Raw genomic sequence first — 20631 nt, 5'->3', positions numbered from 1 at the left:
CTTCCCAAGAGGAGCTGTACACACAGGCAATGCTTGAACCCATATTTGAACATTTACAGCTATTTCTAGGTGGACTTCAGACTGCTGATTTTTGGTCTTAGAGGCAACTTAGAGGCGACTTTAGCTGCCACACAGAGAATAGAGAAGCGGAGGCAGAAAAGCAGAAAAGGGAATCATTCTCTCCTCCCCCATCATTTAAACTGGAGACATAGTATGGAAGAGACTCCTGAGCTGAGTATAACCCAAATTCTGACTGAATAGAAGAAATTATTATGCTGCAACATTTCACTGAGAGCTGGAGAGATGCTGGCCATGGACTCAAAAAGAACAAGAACTACCTAGCAGAATTGCCTCCATCTTTGGAGGCAATAAAACCTATGCTATACCCCCAAGTCCAACAGAAACTGATCTGATTGTTTGTTGAGGGGGGTGGTGGGTGGCATTTCAGAGCTTGCTGTATGGAGACTTTTTAAATCTATTTTTGAGGCAGTTGAGGGAAGTATGAGCTAAAGGCAAAATATCATGGCGGAAAATATTTGTAGAAAATATTTTATATGAGGTTACAGGACTTTTAAAAAATTTATGTGTCAAGAAAGCAGAGATTTATATAAATGCCAAAGCTGCATTATCAAAATGTTAGTAGGTAAACATATCAATAAAAATGCTGTGAAATGAAGAATCATCTGAATTTCTTTTAACGCAGAAGAGATGTTAATAATGATCCCTGCCTCAACCCACTGCCAATGTGCTTCAGGGCTCAAAGCTGCACATAACTCTGAGCTCCACAACTCATCCCATTTGTCCTTGCTTCCGGACTGCCAGAGTGCAGGTCGGTTCATGGTCAACAGTACTGGAGGCAGCTGACACATCCAAAAGAATCAGAAATGACACCTGATCTTGATCCATCATTGACAAAGGATTATCAGCCAACACAAATATGTGCTGTGACTTCTGTTATCAAGTGGTTTGTAAACAACCATGTATTACAGACAGATTTCAAGAGAGCTCAGTGTTGCCCTATCCAGAAAGAAAAACAGAACAAAAATGTGCTTACATGAACAGATGCAAATTCAGTGCTCATAGCATACAGAGAGTAGGATTAGATGGCCATCTACTGAAGGATCTGGGATTTGACTGAAGGATTTGGGATCAGTTTCCTACAGAGAAGAGATATTTAAGGAAATAACGAAGATTAAATTGATGTATGTCATTGTATGGAAGAGCGTCTGGTTTAAAACTGGGATTTATTAGGAACACTTTCTGTGTGAAACAAGTTACATTTCAATCTCTCAAACTGGCTGTCATGTAGAAAATTTTCATATGGCACATTTATTCCATAGATCAGTCAGAATTCATGTCATTTTGACATGAAAGGTAATTTCTGGATTATTCTGTCCAAATAGGGCTATTTTAATTTCTACAAACAGAGATAAAGGGAAGGGCTGTTCTTTGGATAAGGAGGCAGTTCTCTCTGTCTCAAGGTGCCTCTTCTCTGACATCAGAGTCCAGAAAATAATGTTCTCCCAGATTGGTAATCCTAACTTCTCCCTCACACCATACTGTCCTCAGTCCCTTCTGTACCAAGCCTTAAACTTCCCAGTCCTTCCTGACTAAAAGCTCTTCCAAATGCCTTCTGTGTTGAGGCTCCCCTTCCATATTGTCCATTTCCAAGGTCTCTGATGTTTCAAATCACCTTTCTGCCATACAAAAGCCACTCATCTTCCTCCCCATCTCTCCTTGCTTAGATTTACTTAATCTCTGACAATTATTTCCCCATAAGGAACCCCGTTCCTTATTTCTCTTGATAGAGAGCATGGATTTAACTGTCTCTTACTGTAGTAGGATTTCACAGGCCATGTCTAACCATAGAGCTATGCTGACATATAACTGAATCTTTAAAAAAAAAGGAAAATCCCTTCCTGCTGCCCCTGCTCTCCTCTCCTGCTGCCCCTGTGCTCCACATCCATAGTACTCCCAGCCTTGCTCCCACCTCCCGAGTGGTGCCATTCATTTATAATTGTGTATATAATTTGTATATTCCCCCCTGTTGACTGTCAAGGGGCAGTACAGCCTTCTCATCCACCCTTGCCTCCAGGAAAGCCCACCCCTTCCTTATGTTGTCCTCAGAGAAACTCTTTGGAGATGCTGGGCACACACTTGGAGCCAGCTGCATTGCTTCCATCAGACAAAAAGGAAGCTTTTAGCAGCTTCTCACAGGAGCCAGACCTGTAGCCACCCAGCTACCAAAAACTTGCCATGCAAAGCCAAGACAAAAGCAATTATTCAAGAAGTACGCACATGAAGTTTAATTTCTCTCCTCAGTCAGTGGGAATTCAAACTCATTTCTCCCCCTGCTTTGTAACCTCCTTTCCATCTTGTTAGTCCTCTTTTTCCAACTATTCCAACTTCAACTCAAGAAGATGCAACAAAATATACAGAACAACCTGCATCTGAAGAGGTCTGATGCTCAATCAAGAAATTGAAAGACTTGACATTGAACTTTCTCAGTCTAGCCAAGAAAGGCCTAGAGACAAAAATTCACAAATTTTCCAAGTATTATAAAAAGTTATTGTATCCTATTATGAAGGAATTAAAATAGCCTGTTTCCTTTAAAAATATTCATAACAGTGTTTTTCAAGCAGCACGCTGTTCTGCATCTTTGCTATGAATGTTCTGAGAATATATTCAAACTTAAAGAGAGACTTAGGGGAAAATTCCTATTTCTGAAACCTGATCAAGTGTTAAACCAGCTGCTGAACTTCTCATATTAGGGCAATTTGAGATGGCCTGCAGAGAACTAAATTCTCATAATAGCAATGTTAAACAGCAAACATGGGGGCCCCTGATGAGTTTAGGTATCTATACTGGGTGAGCTGCAGCTCAGCAGGAGATTTCAGGATCATAGTTATGCTCAGCTACACACAATTTTATCCAGAACTTTCTCAACCTTGAGTCCTTTTGCAGATATGACCTTGTTTTGACTTTTTTTCCTTCTAGTGCTCCAAAATCTCTTCCATATCATTCTCAGAAATATATGAGGTTGAAGTAGTTTTCTGTTTTTTTCATCTATACTTGGACAAAATACAATGGTTAAATGACCTCAGAAAGCTTTATGGAAGGGATTATATGTTGTCATAGCAAATTACCAGCTCCTGATCAACATTAGTGTTGGCTCCTCACAAAAGCAAGACACTCACGAGACAAGAAAAGCTCCTCCAGCTGAAGGAAGGAGACTCCCCTGCCAGAACATTTTTCATAGTGCAGAGGATCACCAGTAGCTGTCCTGGCTCTCTCTATTGGCCTCTGCCAGGGGAGCACATAAGGACAGTGCAACTTCCTCTCCGTGTGCCCGGGGTGCTGGGATTCCCTCATGTCCTCAGGCTGGGACCTGTAGCCTCTCTCTACAGAACCATTCCAGATGGGATGTGGCTTTGACAGCTGGACTGAAACTGTCCTTTGGGAAGTGACTCAAATGAAGCATGTCAAAGTTGTCATGCAAAGGGTGACAACTGTCAGATAGCCATTGTCATTGATTTCTGTAGTTATGTTTTTTCCAATTTACACAATATTTTGACTGTGAACTATCATCTAATTGCATATTTCCTCGTGGGAAAAATTGTTAATTTTTCTCATTTTTATTCCACGTACTAGAATGTCTTTCCTATACTCTTTTCTTACACCTCCAAGCCTTGCTGTAGTGATTTAAAAATTGAGTAACTAGCACTGAAAACAAAAGAACAATTAATTCCAACTGTCACATCCACATTAGGGGGCTCACCTCTGGGGCAGATTTGGCTCTCCCATTTAAAGTTTTAAACTCAGTTTGTCAGTTGCAAAACAGAGATTTTAGAGCAGCCCCCATACTGTCTAGAAAACTTCTGAAATAAACCTGCAAGTCTTCTAAGAATCTGTTTTGCCTAAATGGCACTTTTCAATGAGGTAGTTTTTTTTTGAGACTAAAAACAAGTGTGAGTAAAGAAACATTACACTGGGCTGTATCACTAAAGCCCCTATTTTTCTCATCTGCTTAAAGCCTAAAGGATACTATTAAATGGAACGTCTCTGAAAGAGAAACTAAATAATCTCAGTAACAATTATCACTCACTTCTATATTCCTTTCAACTATAAATAAATAAGGAAATATCTAACAGAACCATGATGTGCTGCAAAGAAGTTTTCCCTTTGTTACCTCCCCAAAGAGGATTCTGGTGCTTTTTTAGTAAAAGTTAAATGAAATGTTCTATAGATCCCTGCAAATGGTTTGCTTTCATTTCAATACAAGAAAGATACCTATAGCACTAGTCATGAGAATAGGCCTTCTGTACAGTGACCACTTCAGACAACACTCAAATCACTCACCTTTTGCTTCTGATTCAGGAAATTATGACATGAGCTCCTTACTGTCTGTCTGATTCCCATGCATGTGATTGTCTGACTGAAGTGCTTGGTGCAAAGATGTGCCAGGGCTCATCAATAGTTTCTACACAAATTGCAGTCCTATCCAGAAATACCTGTTCTCACATCTGCCATTCATTCAGCAGAGCTCTGGGGTCAGAGGAACAAGGTAATCCACAGCAACCATTTAGCAGGTGAGTAAATTTGGTCATTTCAAACTAGCCTGTGCTTTGCCACACAGAAGATTCAAAGACTATCAACAGAACTGGAGAATTAAAGCTGGTCTATCAAGCACCCCCCTATTTTATTGCATGGCAGCCAAAGGTCTGCCCTGATGTAATGGTTATTTGCACTGTGAAACTTATGTGGTACCAATAGCTCTGTTGGTAATTAAAATTTTCCTCATATTGATCCTGGAGTCTCCTATTTTGAGTTAGTGGCAGCCAGACACTGGGCCAGCAGCATGATGAAATGGGAGGCAGGAATAGGAGGGTTGTAGACAGAATATCATCAGGAACTGAGTGTGTTGTTATGTGCAAAGCACAACCACACATGCAAAATGCTGATTCCATCCAAACCCATAAAGCCTGACTTTAAGCTGATTTAGCTCCATCTTTTCTGCTCCTTGTTGAGTCATCACAAGGCTTTCTTGTCCAGGATTAGACATAATCCTTCTGTGACATCACTCTTTACACCCAATAATGTATAAAGTGAGGGCTGGACCCTGGCCACAATAGCTCCCACAGATTTGTAAGTCATAGCATACACGAGACAGCTTTTTCCTGCCTGTGGTATAAAGTATCAGGTTTCTTTTTTCCTTTTCTAATTTCTGAAAAACATCTTGATGTAATTTTTTCTACTTCAGTGTTTTTTACAAAGTGAAATAGCATAATCCAACATTTATAAAAACCACAATGATTTTTATTTTCTACAAAATACTTGCATTTCAGCTATAACTTTGAAGTTAAAAAGAAATGGTTTTTTCACATCTACCGTAATTCTAACATCTAGAAGTCTATCATTTCATGTAGACGCCCTACTTCATGTTACCTTTATTCTTCTTCCTCTCTTCATGCTTCCATTGCTCATTTTCTCATTTTACACTGCTCTTTTTCTGTGACTGCTTCCATTTCTCCATAATTTATGTTACTCTAAGATTCTCTCATTCCTCTGTTCTGGCTCTACTCATGTTCTTTCTTTCTTTCTTTCTTTCCCTTTGGTCTTCTTCCTCCTCCATTTCCCTCTTGTTCTCTGCTATACCAGCTCCCTTATTATCCGTCTTTGTCACATTCCTACTTCCCTACTTCTTCCTGTCTTTCCCTTCTCCTTTTCTGCAAGATACTCCTTCCCCCTTTCTTCTTCCTCCATTCCCACCTGCTCTTCTGTGTATCAGTTTTCCACTTTGACATCTTCTCACTCTCACTGCTCTCACGCCCTCACTTCAACCTGCCTCCTCTAAGTCCCTATGTCTCTTACCATTTCTGTCTGTTCCTGCTCTACCATTTGAATTTGCTTGGGTGTTTTTGATGGCTCCTTTTCTTCCTCTTTCCTCCCCATTCCCTAAGTGATTCTCCAGTGTTACAGGTTTTACCAATTCTGTGTGAGCCCTAGGAATAAAAATACCTGTCCTCCAAATTTCAGCAACCCAAACCTCCTGAAAGGACATCTTGAATGGTACCACAGCTCTTCATCTTCACTAGGCCAACACTAAAAAGGAGTTTAGGTGGAAGGATAGTCCTTGCTTGTTTCTGGTCTTCAGATTGGGAAGGACCTTGTTGTATAATCTCCCACCTGTGCACCCAAGTTTTCTTTGGAAGAAGTGCTTATTGCACTTCACATTGTGCTTCAGCCTGGACAGCAGACTAGGGTTGCATCCATTCATCAGAACACATGGAACAGCATGATTTCCAGTTTCCCCAGGCTGGGGGATAGGAGGTTGCACCTGTAGATTTCAGGTAAGTTGTGCTTTGGTTTTCTCTGAGATGTACAATAAATTCTGCTTGTTTCCCACCATACAGTCCATGTACTAGGAAGTATACAGGACAGAGGAGACATCACAGCTCTAGCCTGAAAGTATTCAGGTGTTTAAAAAGTCAGTTCTCTGAAGAATAGGAAGGGGAGAAGCAAGAGATAGTACAGGTTATGTGTGTCTGGAATTGAGCAATTTGCCTTTTTTGAATGGGCCAAAGAAGTTAAGAAGCAGTTCTGTCAATCCTGGAAAGACTGGATGGCTGCAAAACCCAAAATGCATTGGCTTTGCATTTTACTTTTTTAAAAACCAATGCAGCAATAGAGGGGTTTCAGCTCCTAGGGCCACTTTCCACTCTCTTCCTACATTTGGAAGGTCTAGCAGCTCTATCCACTTAACAGTCTATCAATAGGGAAAATACTCTTGGTTTTATTTGCTGCAACATTATGTGAGAAAGAACAGAGTCTCACATCCAGCAACCATTAGGAACTGATGCCTGTCCTTGGTTTCAATGTTCTCAACCAGCAAAGAGAACTGAGCTTCTCGGTCAAGGCCCATTCCTGCTAACTGCTAGGTTATTGCAATCTGCAGGAAGAATCTGATTCTTAAAAACAACCAAAAAGCAATTTGTCATCCCAGTAGAGTTTTAAGATAATTTTCTTAAACCAGTTATGCATACCACCTAAAAACAATAAGACATAGATAGACATAGATCCTCAGATATATTTAGATTCCTAAATCCCATTTATTTTGGTATAAATTTCACATGAACTGGAAAGGACTCAGTCTGTCCAATTTTTAACAATCCCAGATCCATTAAAGAGTAAATAGATATAGATAAGTAATTGTACTATAGCAATGGGAAAGGAAGGGCTTATAAGAATAAAGCTAAGGTTTGAGACATGAAACTTTCCAGTCACTGGAGCAAGATCGATTCAACTTATCCAGGGAAAAACCAATGAAAGAAGAATTGTTGTGCAAAGAAAGAATCAAAGAGTCTCAGGCTAGAAAAGAAAGTTGTAAGTGACATGGCAAAACTTACTATTTTCATGCTACATAAAAAGTGAAGGTAGCATTAGAAGGAGACAAACAGAGGAAAATGCCAAACTACAGATCCTGCACTAGCAGTCAGTATTTCTTCTCAAGACAATCTTCTATCTTTCACTCTGTCAGTTCTTGGCACAGAGATTGCAAACACAGCCTACAATGCTCAGGGTTGATGAGGTTCCAGACTGGAGACAACAGCCTGAGGAGTGATCTGTAGATTGTCTAAATGACACTGGACACTTCTTAACTGAAAGGCCTCAGCACCTTTTCAGCACAGTGACCACTTTGAATTAAAAAAGCTCTCAAAATTGATCAGACAACTGACAGCTCTGAACATGCAGAAAGGTCTAAAGAGGCAGAGCAGTTCCCTACAGCAACCAGCAAAATCCAGAAAAAAGGCAGCCAGGAAAGCTTGGAACCTGTGTTCACCAGCGTGCTGGTGATCCTATATTATTCCCAAGTATCTTGGGTGCATGCATGCTGCACGTTTCAATCACAGCTTAGATACTCCTCTGGGCAGATGGAGTCACTTTTTTGGACAAAAGAATGAGCACATTCCTCTTGCTGTTTGATTTTATTATTGAAATACCACTGGATTTTGTCTGAATTTCTCGTGTAAATACATATAGCTGTGCTCAGCAAATTCCTTTTTGCAGTCCTTCAAAACGAGCCCTCATTTATACCTAGGCCTCCCAAGAATGGTGATAATGCAGCTGATTAAGTAATAGCAATACTGAAGCAAATTCTTTTGGAATTACATTACTTTGGAGTCTACTGCTACTCCTCAGCATGTCTCTCCTAAAGAGTTATTTGGACTTTCACTCAATTAACTCAGCATCCCCCGAAATGAGTAAGCCTCCAGATGGTCTCTTCTTTTGAGGTGGCTAAGATATTTTTACTGGGAGGGGGATGTAATTTCTTTCAGACTGCATCTGTGAGACATTTAGGAATTTATATCAGTATTCACAAAATAATGATGCCTGTCCTGAAAAATCATCCTGCTCTTTTATGACAGTCTGTTTTAATTGGCTGCCTACCTAGTATAGCTGTCTTCTTGGCCCACACTTCTGCCTGATCTGGGCTGAGATGTCAAAAATGGAAGAAAAAATGAATTATTTAAACCTTCATGTAAAAAAGCACTCAATTCCTTTTGTCATTACATTGGTTTTACATTAGTTTGTAGAGTTTATCATTTATATTAATGCATTTCGCAAAATCACTTTTAATTGACTGGACTGCGAGATGTCAAATGGGCATTAGGAGGTTGCTCAAAATTAAACATGGCTCTTTATTCTGATATTTGGATTTAGCACTAAACCTTTTTGAAGCTTGATATATTTGAATTTATGGCAAAGCTGATACTGCATCACAGAATTTGGATCTGAATAAGATCCCTCAGTATCTACTGAAACTGCAAACTCAGTAACTATTGAAAAGCATTGCTCATGCTTTTCTATGGGGCCTTCTGAACCAAGCTGTCAACAATTTATTTTTGTAACTGAAAACAGGCTCTAATATGGTTCCATCCTTTATTTCATTTTGGTTTTTTTTTTATTTTATTTTTTAAATTTTTTTGGGTGGAGGCATTAATTGAGATTGACAAAATTCCTAAAAAAATTTAAAATACTCTACAACAACCTTAGGCAGATTTTAAAATATCACATAATATAATTTCCCACAAAAGAGTTAAATTTCCACTGATATTTATGAATGTCAGATAATTCTTGAAAATGTGTGATTAAAACTCAATTCTTTCTGTTCTTCTACCAAAAACTTGAAGTCACTTTTTGTTGCATTATCTCAAATAACAAAATTATTGTTTGAATAATATAAAATAGGTTTTGGTTTGTATATTTTAAAATGTGAACTATTGCAGTTGAGATTAACAACAGGGAACTAAAAATACTTTAAAAATGTTTCCTATATAATACTCTTTTAGTTAAACAATATTATTTTATAAAGTATCTTAGTTTACCAGTCCCTCCAACCTCTATTTCAGAGCAACATCACTTTAGTATCATCTTGATACTAATGGACAGAATCTAAAAAGGTATCTTAAATGCTCTGATTCATAATTTAGAATATTGGTCCAACTCCAGTATAGCCCCCATGTTTTGCACTGAAACCTGCACTAAATTTACATGAAACAATCTTTCTACGTTCTTAGTTCTGTATTCTTTCATTTTTCTTTTTTTTTTTTTTTCTTCTCCTTTATTAATCTCTTTGCTCTTACCCATACTCAGGCTTCCTACCCTTGTTCACAGAGGCTTTAAGAGCTGTTTCCTGACTGTTCAAGTTATTGTGGCTGCCTTCTGGTATATCAAGGACATATAGACATATATTAGGACAAAGTATTTGGTTTGAAAGCAGAAGTTTCATCATCAATGGAAAGAGTAACATGCTGACTTCTTCCACCTCTCTAATTGTAATGATACCATGATTGCCAATTTGAGAATCATAGGGACTATTTTGAAAATATAACCCTCTGCTGAAAATATACCTGGCTTGTTTTTTGGCTAATTGCAACACAAAAACACAGGAATAGATTGAGTATTCAATCTCATTTTTTAGTTGCATAGCATTTTCTCCCACACTGCAATTTTCCTAGGTAATAATATCACCCTCGCTTTCAAAGGGAGAAAAATATTTATAAATGTGTCAGAGCCCTAAAAGACAATTCTTTATTGAAAGCTAAAATTTGCTCAAGTAAGAACTTCAGTCATCAGATTTTCTGTGCCCTCTGCTACAGCATACTTTCATTAAACCTTAACAATGAGTATGAAAAACATGACATAGTAACCAAACAGTTACATAAACCATAGAGATGCTTCTGATGAAAGACCTAATCACAAGCCCTGCTAAAGTATGCTGAAGTGAGGGTAGTAGAGTCCCTATCACCGATATAAAACTCTTCTTGCCATGTGGTTTTTGCTTGCAACCTTTGCTGTAGTTTTCTGAGTGGATAACTGGTAAATGCTGGTCCATACATGATGGCAGCAGGACCCTGTCTTCACAGAGTCCATGAGCCAGGGAAGACCTACTACACTCTAAGTCTCAGAGGACACTCTGAATACCAACCGTGTTGCTAAGATAGATATAGGTGGAATTTAATATCCACTCCCAAAGGAGAGAGGAATGTCAGAAACCTCTATCCCAATATTAAGTTTTCCCACACCAAACAAATAATGGAAATGTAGCACTGGGTTGATTGAAAAGCATTTCCTAATACTGCAGTCACCAAGTTACTGAAAGGCTCTTTACTGGAGAAGAAGTTCAAACCATCACTTAAATTAAATTTTAACTCCCTCATCTTATGCTATAATTAATGAAGTCATACAAAAATGATTACTGCGCTTCCTTTTCTATCCATGTGCAGAAAGGAAAGTATTCATCTCTAAAGCAATTTAATTTGCATTTCTAGAAAAACAAAATAAAGGTCTAGATTAAGACGTGCTCCCATCCTCAGCATGTTCTGTTGATTAGTGATGAGTAGCAGTGCAGTTAATGTATTTGTGATTTTGGGATTCTCTCCACAGCAGTTAAATGCCTAACTGTGAGTTAAAGTATCTATTTAGGAGGTCAAGCACCTCTGTGCTCCTTTAGGTCTGTGAGCTCCTTTAGTTCCTTTTGCTTATCTGGCCTAATTGATTTCTTCTTGTTTTTTAGGGAGACAGAGAGGTAGGATGCTCACAGGGATCATTGGGAATTCAGCATTCCTGCAAGCAAGACCGGTTACCAGAGCAGACCTATTTCCTCACTAATATAGAGTTGCTATTCACTTGTTTCAAATAAATATACTTTCCTGCCCTTCCACACACTTTGCATTATTCTACCCAATTTTACACTCTCCAGGAGTGAATGTAGCCAATTTTACCCTCTCCAGGAGTCATGTGTTCTTCTCTCCCAGCTATGGAACTGAAAGGTAGAGCTGTGTGACTCCAGATATTGATGATAAAAAAATTTTGTTTTCTTTAACAAAAAATTTTCAGACTTTTTTGTTGTTGTTGTCAGGAGTTCTGCAGAGACAGTGCATCTGTCTTCGGTTTGACACTGCTTTCTGTAATCTAGTCTGAATCCCACAGCTCTGAACCCCAGCAATTTCTCATAAGCAAGTCCTTCGTATTTGTCTTCTCATGGAAATTTGCACCATTCCACACTAGTTCTCTCCCACAGATGATCTGTGGATGTGATGTCAAGCATCATCACTATGTACTGGAGAGAGGACATGGCCCATTAGAACAAAATAACAATAATCATCACCTCTTGGACTGGAGTGACAGACTCTAAATTCTGGGGGTTTGTACTTGCAGACAGGAATTGGTGGGATTACCTTCATGTCCATCTTTCCCTTTCACCCAAACAGTAAGGGGTGCTGAAATGTTAGTAAGGAAGGTGTTATATTAAAAATGAAATAGCCATGTGTTCTTGCAATAGAAGAACCACATCACTCAGGTGCAGGCTACATGAAACTCTGAGGAATGCACAGGCACAGTGCTCTGAGGTCAGCATGAGAGGGCAAATGGGACAGAGGGTGAGACCCAGGGATAAACCCTACCTGTGCAGGTGCCTGGAGGTGGGATCAGTGGATGCACAGCCGACATGCTCAAGAAAACCAGAGTGCACACCAGAGCTTACTTTCCTTAGGCATTGTGTTAAAGAATTTCTGCTTAGTGGGCCACTGGAAGCATTGCAACAGGACAGGCCACAGGAAGATTTCTAAGCTAAGAGCCCCAGGATTACTGTGTGAAGAGAACCTACACTGCACACACGTCCCATCTAGTGAGTGGGAAAGGAGGCTACTGCAAAATTTTCCTGTGCTGACTTCACCAGCAAGACTGCAATAAGCAGCAGTGTGATCACTTGGCAGAAAGTATACTATTTCTTCTACCCTTTTCAGGTCTCATAAAAATGAAATGAGCTTACTTAACTTCATGTTTTCATTGCTCAACCATCCCTAAAATTTGGGAAAACCTAATCCATAGGGGAGATACCAAGAAACAGCTTTAAAAAGACCCAACCTTAAAATAACTTGCAATTATCACAAGCAAATACTTAATAAAAGCAAATGTGCTTTTTTTGCTTTTTGTATAAGTTCCAAGCAAAATGCCTGTCCATTACCTTGTCTTCCAAAAATAATAAAAGAAAAATTATAAAAGAATAAAAATCTTCCATTGTTTTAGAATAAAAACACTGTACATTTACTACACCTTTGTAAAGGCCTGGTTTTCCTGGAGTTTCCTGGTAATTCTAAGGCTCTAAAAATTACATATACAAAAGAATTTATAAAAAACATGAGAAGACGAGATATCTTTTTTCCCAAAGAAACCATCAATTCAAACTAGATTTCTTACTTTAAAAACTGAAAAGTAAACCAAACTACAGTCATTTAAGGTCATTAGACTGAAAAATCACATTTCTTGAAAGTACTTCCAAGTGTAATAACAGAAGATAAGAGGCTCTTTCCTTGACTGTTTCCAACAAGTACTCAAGGAGCTTTGCAGTAGCAAAGGAGAGGAAACCCTGCAGCTTGCTTGTTCAAGGGGTTGTTCTGTACTGATTCCATGCTTATTATGATCTGCGTGCATCTCAGGGCTGCTTAACCCAAGCTGAATGGCCAGTGCAGCTCACCCCATTCCTTACAGAAATTGCCCCAGAACTCACAGGCAAATCTTCCTCAGTCCATAAAAGGATGCAGCCAAATGGCAAAATATATCTAAAAAAAATCCCCTGTAGCCGCTCATGGCAGCTTCTGGCAGCCTCTGCATCTCCAGCGGAGCACAGAGGGTTCCAAATGTGGCTGAAGTTGCTGCCTGCAGATTTTATAGCAATGATTGTGGAAACAAAAACCCCAGAACTAAGTTCATAGAAATAAAATTCTCTCTCTCTCTCTCTCAATGTCATTTACTTTACAAACCTTCTGGAATGTGGTAGCATCCAAGTATTAGTCGCGCATCACTATCAAGCTGAGTGCTGGAGTAAACATGAAAAAAAACCACAGATAAGCCCATTCTGACTTGCAAAAGCCAAAAGTGAGCTGGGATGTAACAAGGGATAAGTGTAGCATGTTCTGTGATAAGGAGGAGCCTAATCAGGGAAGGGCTCTTGTTTTCAATTTGCTAATTTCCTTTTTCTACAACATTGTCAATAACAAGGGTGTAGAGGGCCTTTTTAATTGGCAAATGTCTTATGTCTTCACTGGTTCAGGCACTTGCCGGGTGTGGGTGGGACTGTTAGCCCTAGCCAGCACTGCCCCAGTGTTTCAATGTTTCCTGTCCCTCTGTATCCTGCATTGAGAGGTAAGGCAACCTTGTCATGTCAACACATATTGCCACCAGGGAATGTAGAATAAAGTACTGAAAAGGAGATTAACTTGGAAGAAAGCTGGCTGAATCTCTAAGTATAGGGAATCACTAATGCCAGTGTATAAATCAACTTCATTCTTAGTGGCCAAATTCTGGTCTGATTTACACCTATGTGGATCCAGATAAACTCTGTGAAAGTGAAAGGAGGTCCTGTGAAGCTGCATCACAATAAAGCAGAAACAGAATATACCCCTTTTTTGAAATCCATCATGGCTTCAGGACTACAAAGAACTTGGGAAGACCATTTTTTTTATGCTTATGAACTAATAAAAAAGGTAATCCAGAAAGAAAAAAGGTTTCTTAGGACTCTTACACAGTGACCAGAAACACAAATAGGGTGCTACTAGATTGTTAATCTCAGAGTTGCACTCCCGGGAGAACAAATCAAAATAAAATAAAAGAATTTTAAAAAATCAAAGTCTAAAAGAGCAAAAGAGAAAATCAGAATAATAAAGTTTTCATTCTGTATAATTAAAACTTTGTATTTGTATTTGTTTCCAGCTGGAAACAAATTGTGCTTTATAACAGGTAAGAAACACATTAAACTCATTTGTTTGAGAGACTGTTTCCCCAGATTCTGCATGGCAAGAACCATGATTAACTGAGAGCCACCCACTGGAAGTGACATTTTGCATCACCAAATTCATAAAGTATCGCCTTGTTTTTTTCTATGTACAACACAGTACCAGCTTTCACTACTTGTTTCATCATATTTCTAGTGGGACAGAAGACCAAAGAACAGAATGCCAGGCCTGGTATAATGTTTTTAGGATAGAAGGATGTGGGGAACGAAGGTCATTGCTACTGGAAAAGAACAACCTACTTCACAGAAGCAAGACAGAACAGGGAGAACTGGAAACCAGCAGCTTTGTCTCTGGCTCCCATGCTGCACACATTGATGCTGCCTATAACTTGTCAGTGACTGGAAGTCCCCACTGATATCACGATGTGAAGAGAGAGATGCCACCATTTTTTCCAGGGGCATAAAATGAGAAAGCTAAATCTGGACTAGTGGAGAGATTCTCCTGAGCAGGAGGAGGAAAGCAACTGCAGTGTTTCAGAGGGATCATATGTTTCTGTGAATTCAAGCTGTGAGAGTACAGCAGAATGACCTGCTCAGTCACAAAATCCCCCCCAAAATCCCTGGCTGTTAGACAGAGCTGACAGATCTCAGCTTTCCTGCAGAAACTAGCCAGATGCTGTAGTCTCTCATATGGCTAGCTGTGTCAGGCAGAACAGGGTATGTATATGTAATCCATGAGCCAGGAAAAATTTTGCAGTGTCTTCCTCTGCCCCACTTGTCTTGGTTTCCAGGGACTGAAATAACTTCTTGTGAATATAAACAAGTACAATCCTGAGACACAGGACATAACCACAAGAATTTGATGTTCACAGTTGAGTTGCAATGCCAGTTCTCTTTCTGCTCCCAAAATTTAGACATATTCAGCTCTGGAGAAGTCACGTCTACTCAGCTTAGCTCTCTGCCCCTCCACAGCAGAGTAGTCCCATCCTTGATGTCCCAGAGGAGAACAATTCCAGGAGCAGTCTATCCCTGGCAACAAGGCCAGGTACCTGTTTGTAGAGTCCTGGATAGGGCAGTAAACACACGCCAGAGGCTGGGCTGTAGCAGGAGAGGGGGAAGCAATTGCAGCTCTAATCCTTTTACCAGTGTACTCAGGGCCCTTCAGAAGGCCAAAAGAGCAGGAGAGACTGCAGGACTCAGCAGTAATGGCACTGACCTCTGGTCACCCTCTGTCACCTGCCACGGGCAGCTTCTCCTCTGTTCAATCACTGCAGTGCAGACCAGACTAGCCCACAAAATTACTTATGTTCAGAGGAGCTTTGGCTACCAAAGTGATTTACTTTACATACAACAGTCCCAGTCAAAATATTTGAAATGAACACAAAAGATAGACAACAAAATATTCCTGTTCCAGAGGATCCAATGAAGGAGTTACCTTCCAAAGAAGACGGAGCAAATTTCCTAAAGACACCTTCCAAAACATCCTGTCCAAAAAACAACTACGCTGTCACAACAAAAGCCTCTGCCCAATCCCATGGGAGAATGGCCAAGGGACCCTGTAAAATCTGCTTCTGGAGAAAACAAGTGTTCAGATCTGATGCAGTGTACAGACTTCTATAGATTCCTAAACAGTTTTGAAAAGAATTAGTTTAAATTTAACTAAGAAAAAGACACACAACATATATTTCTTGAGCTCTCTTACCAATTTTCTTGCTTTAGTCGTTCATGGCTCAGCAGGGATGCTAACCAATTTACTTCATATTGCCAGCAGTTTCAGGATTTCAGCATCACTAGCAAATGCCAAGACTTTAATGGTATCTGTGATATTTGAAATAGAGCTTTAATTATGAACATTTGTTTATAGAGTGTTTTCAATCCAAACTCCCAAAACACTGACCATCACAGAAATCCCTGCTCTGGTACTAACAGGAATCCCTTCACTGGTCCCTGGATTATTAAAACCTCTGGCAAAGCAGCAGCAGCTCTTCATACAGGAGCTCTGTACTACAGCCTAAGACAAGAAAGGAATAATAATGTATCTAACAAAATGACATGCAAAAGTCAGCTAGACAAAATAGAATAGACATAGAATTTGGACAGAGCACTCATGTTAACACCCTAGCTCCTGGCCAAAGTGCCAAAGCACTTCTGGAAGTTAAGACTAGCCAAGAACTTGGTTTTGCAGCTTATCCAAAAGTCCATAATGTTTGCATTAACTAATGCATTATAGAATTACCATTTTAGTGACAAGTTGCAGCTCTTCATATTATGATTTTTTTTTTTTTTGTGGTGGTGGTGGTAATGGTGCCTGACTTAAAATGACCTGTCATTCATTGCTGTTGGCTTTTCCAATTCTGAGTGGTTTTAGTCCACTTAAAGTCTTGCAGGCAGTCTTTCTTTTCTGTGTCTCTTGCTGATAAGCATTTATACAGACATACAGATCAGGTAATTTTTCAGAGAGAAACTCTGAGATTTAAGGGAAATGCAGATTTTGCACTATTCTGCAAAAGTTCACTGCAGTTCAAGGAAATTCTGTGTGACCTGCTCATAGCTGATTTTAGAAAGTTTCTTTCTTTCTTTCTTTCTTTCTTCCTTTCTTTCTTTCTTTCCTTCCTTCTTTGTGTGTGTGTTGTTATGAGGCAAATAATTTAAAAAATCTGTTAGCAGCAAAATCTATTGAGCACCAGGGGAGACTAATTATAAAGCTCCAATACAAGACTGACACCACCTGGCTACTACAAGAGTTTGCAGGACTTACAACATTTGTGTGAAATACTCCACTTACACCTGGAAAACTACAGTATTTTGAGATCCAGTTCCAAGTGGCAATCCCCAGTGAACAGTCAGCATCACCAGTGTTCACCCTATGGAAGCTGAAAAAGCAGAGGGCTTGTCAGCAGCAGACACCCTCCTGCTGCTCCTCCATCACTGCTCTCAGAGCAGGTGCAGGTATTTTATCAGCACAGCTCTGCAATGTTGCCAACTAAAGCTGTCCTCTAGTGTAAGCAGTTTATAGTAAAGAAATTGATTTAGCTTTTTTTATATCTGCAGGGTGAACCTCCAGCTTTTGTAGTATCTTCCCAGGAGCACACAAGAAAATGAGGTGAGAAGTCAAAGTGTTCTTTGAGAAACTGCAATGCTTCCCCCAGTAAATCACCAGAGGCTTAAGCTGATGCACTTGAACAATGTACCAAAGTCAATGAAATTGTTCATGCTCTTAAACTGAAATGACAGGATAAGCATCTCTGAACAACAGCTTGAAAAACAAATTTAACTTAATGCGACCTATTATTTACCCAATTCCTGTACTGAGCTTGGATTCACAACCTATGAACTTCATTCCCTCCATCAGGAAAGAAAAATAAGATAATGATGAAAATTACACTGCAGTTGAATATGAGATGACAAAAAGTAATTTCTCACTTCTCTAACTGCTTTTCCCCACATACTTGCAGATGACTTATTTGCATTTATTTGGAGCAGAATTGCTTTTTCTTTGCACTTTCCCAGAAAGGAGTAACACTGGCTGCTTTCTTGAGCTCAGTGAGTCAGAATGAGTCAGACTACAAGGCGAGAGAAGGGTCCCTGGCACAGAACTCCCTGCAGAGGCTTTGAGGAAGAAAGGAGTTTGAAACCATACATGGAGCTCCCTTCGTGGAGCTTTTTCCAGGATGCCACAAGTGTGGCACATTTCCCCAGTCGGATCAGAGCAAGGGGAAATGGAATTATAACCTTGCTGACTGATAAGGTGAACAATTGCACTTTTGAGGAAGGAGTAGAGTCATGCAATAAATAAAGAATATGATCCAAAGAAATCATCATTGCAATTATACAGAGAAGCACTTCAAAGATATTACAAGCAGATGGAGAAATAGGATTTTCAAAAGTACGATGTTTCCTTAATAAGAATTCCATCTGGGATTTAAAGTTTCCAGCTTTTTCTAGTTTCCATAGAAAACTATTTGCGTATCTTAACATAATATAGATTATTACCGTGGGTCTACCAAATTTACTAAAGGAGTGTTCAAACTCTACCCAGAAAAGGAATTTTCATTCTTCACATTGTGTGTTAAATTCAAATTTGTGTGTTCAAATCAAAAAGAGATTAATTTTTTTTCCTTCCTTGCAATCCTGAAAACCGCATACAAGGGTAAATAAGTAGGAAAGAATTACGAAATCTCAAATATACTTCCCTTCCTTATAAATGGTCTAGCTTCCCAAATATGTCTTGGAAAACAGCCATCACCAGAAATACTAGCCAAAGCTATGTGAATATCTGTTTGTATCATTTGGTTGCCAAAAAAGTGATCAAATAATGAAATAAAAACTATTTTGACCTAAAATGAACTTTTGCTAATTCCTTGGAAGAAACCAGACAAATCAGTGAAAATTATTTGAGGATAACAAACACAAAACTCCCTTTTTTTAAGCTTTATGTTTTCTTCATATACTGAACCTATTACAAATGTTTGCATTTGTTAGTATAGGATTTTTTTTCTGAAAATGAGGTAACTCCTTTTAATTAGGTTACCAGATTAAATCCAAATGCTTCTCCCAGTGTTTGCTGTTCTGTGTCCTGTCTTTAAGAGACTTCAGTGCTTCTGACTGTGCTCCATTATTAACATTTCAGCAGCTCTGAGATGGAGTCAAATGCTGCTGTGGGGAGTTGTTATTCTGCACTTTGCTGGAGAGCCATGGGCTCAGCTAGGGAAGAACCTCTTTTCTGTCTGGCAGTTCCTTGCTGCACTTATATGCTATTTTCTACCTTGTATCAAAATGGGCAGCGACAATTTATTAAAAATTCATGCGAGCATTTCCATGAGTTCACACTCTGTTCTTATCACAGATGGACCCAAATTGCAAAATCTGGATCCTGAATTAAATATTCTTTTGCTTTGGTATGCCAGATGCAAGGTCTTGCCTTCATTAAGGTAAAAAAAAAAAAGGCAAAATTAAAAAAAAAAAAAAGCAAAAGGTGTGTTCTTATTTTGAATTAGTTAACTAAAGGTTAAATCCTAGAAAAGGCAAAGAAACTCTGATTTTATTTGGCTTGTCTACAGTCATCAGCTCAATGTGTAACTTATTTGAAGCCTATAAACTGCCTTGACTTCAATGAAGTATTGCTGTGCATCAGTTGTTGTGAGTTATGAGCTCCTATTATCTATCTTTAGTGAGGAATACACACGAGTACCTGAGCAAGGCCTAGTTCCAGCCTGAAAAACACCAGAAACACTAAAGCACTGGATGTTAAGGTATTTATCATTTGGTTGTGCTGCCAGCACACTGCACATTGTCAGAGGCAGCAGCGAGGCAGGATCCCAGGATGAGAGACATCACTCAGATCTCCAGTACCACGGGAGAGCAAAGGAATTCTGCAGAAGACATAAGGATTTTGATAGAAAAGCACCATGTTTTGCTTATGCTAGTTTATGACCAGGACCACCAATAATAGCATTTTTCACACTCTTATTTTTGGCTGGTCTGTGTGTTGTAACACAAGGAAGAGAAAATGAGGACCAGTCAAAATGTAGCATAACTTAGATGATTATGATGAAAACAATTAAATTTTGACATGCACTTAACAGTTCTGCACCCATCAATGCTTGAAATAAGATGAACATGTTTTGCAGTAATGCCAGATCCCATAATATCACCCAAGATCAGTAATGAGAAGGGCTGCTCTCTCTAAAGATTACTGCAATCACATCTTTCCACAGAAGGTTTAATGTTCAGCAGTCTGTTAGGAAGAAATGTGTTTTAAAACAGAGTTGGAAATAGAAAAGATAATTATGACACAATTATACAGAAAGAGAATGACACAGAAGACTTCATAGAGAGCAGTCTGGGAGAAGTCAAAGCAAACAAACAAAAAAAAATGAAGCCTTTTTTTCTGTGTTACATCCAGCTTCTTAACAGATACCTCAGTGGGACTGCTACAGCTTCTTCTCTCTATTGGTGTATCTTCAGTCACATTAAAAGATCCTTCTGTCACATTCTGAACCTTCCAGAGGGTAAAATACATAATGCTGTGTACAGCTAAAACTCAGTGCTTCACAAATATTGCAGCCAAGGCCAAAATCTTTGGATTGCAGTGTCAGCTTTACGATAGTACTTTGTAGAACCAAAGTTATCTCTTTCCACTTCATAAGCATTTTTTAATTTGTTATGCTTTTTTGTATGCTTTTTGAAGTCCAGAAAATCTTACAGCACAGCATGCTGTATCACCAGACAATTTTTCCTTTAGAATTTTCTTTAGATATTTCCTAGAAGATTGTCATCATGAAATTTGTACTGTTCTATGATTTATGCTTTTTCCCTGTGCCAAATATATACAT

General features: G+C 39.1%; 1 long non-coding RNA gene across 1 annotated transcript in view; it reads right to left on the bottom strand.

The window, feature by feature from the left end:
* Positions 1 to 20631, bottom strand: part of LOC144246266 (uncharacterized) — an 81435-nt gene that overhangs the window by 44060 nt on the left and 16744 nt on the right. The window lies entirely within an intron of this gene.

Source organism: Lonchura striata, chromosome 5 (genome assembly GCF_046129695.1).
Source record: "Lonchura striata isolate bLonStr1 chromosome 5, bLonStr1.mat, whole genome shotgun sequence".
NCBI classification, from domain to species: Eukaryota; Metazoa; Chordata; class Aves; order Passeriformes; family Estrildidae; genus Lonchura; species Lonchura striata.
The sequence above is the reverse complement of the archived record's forward strand: the minus strand, read 5'-3'. Positions and strand labels throughout refer to the sequence as shown.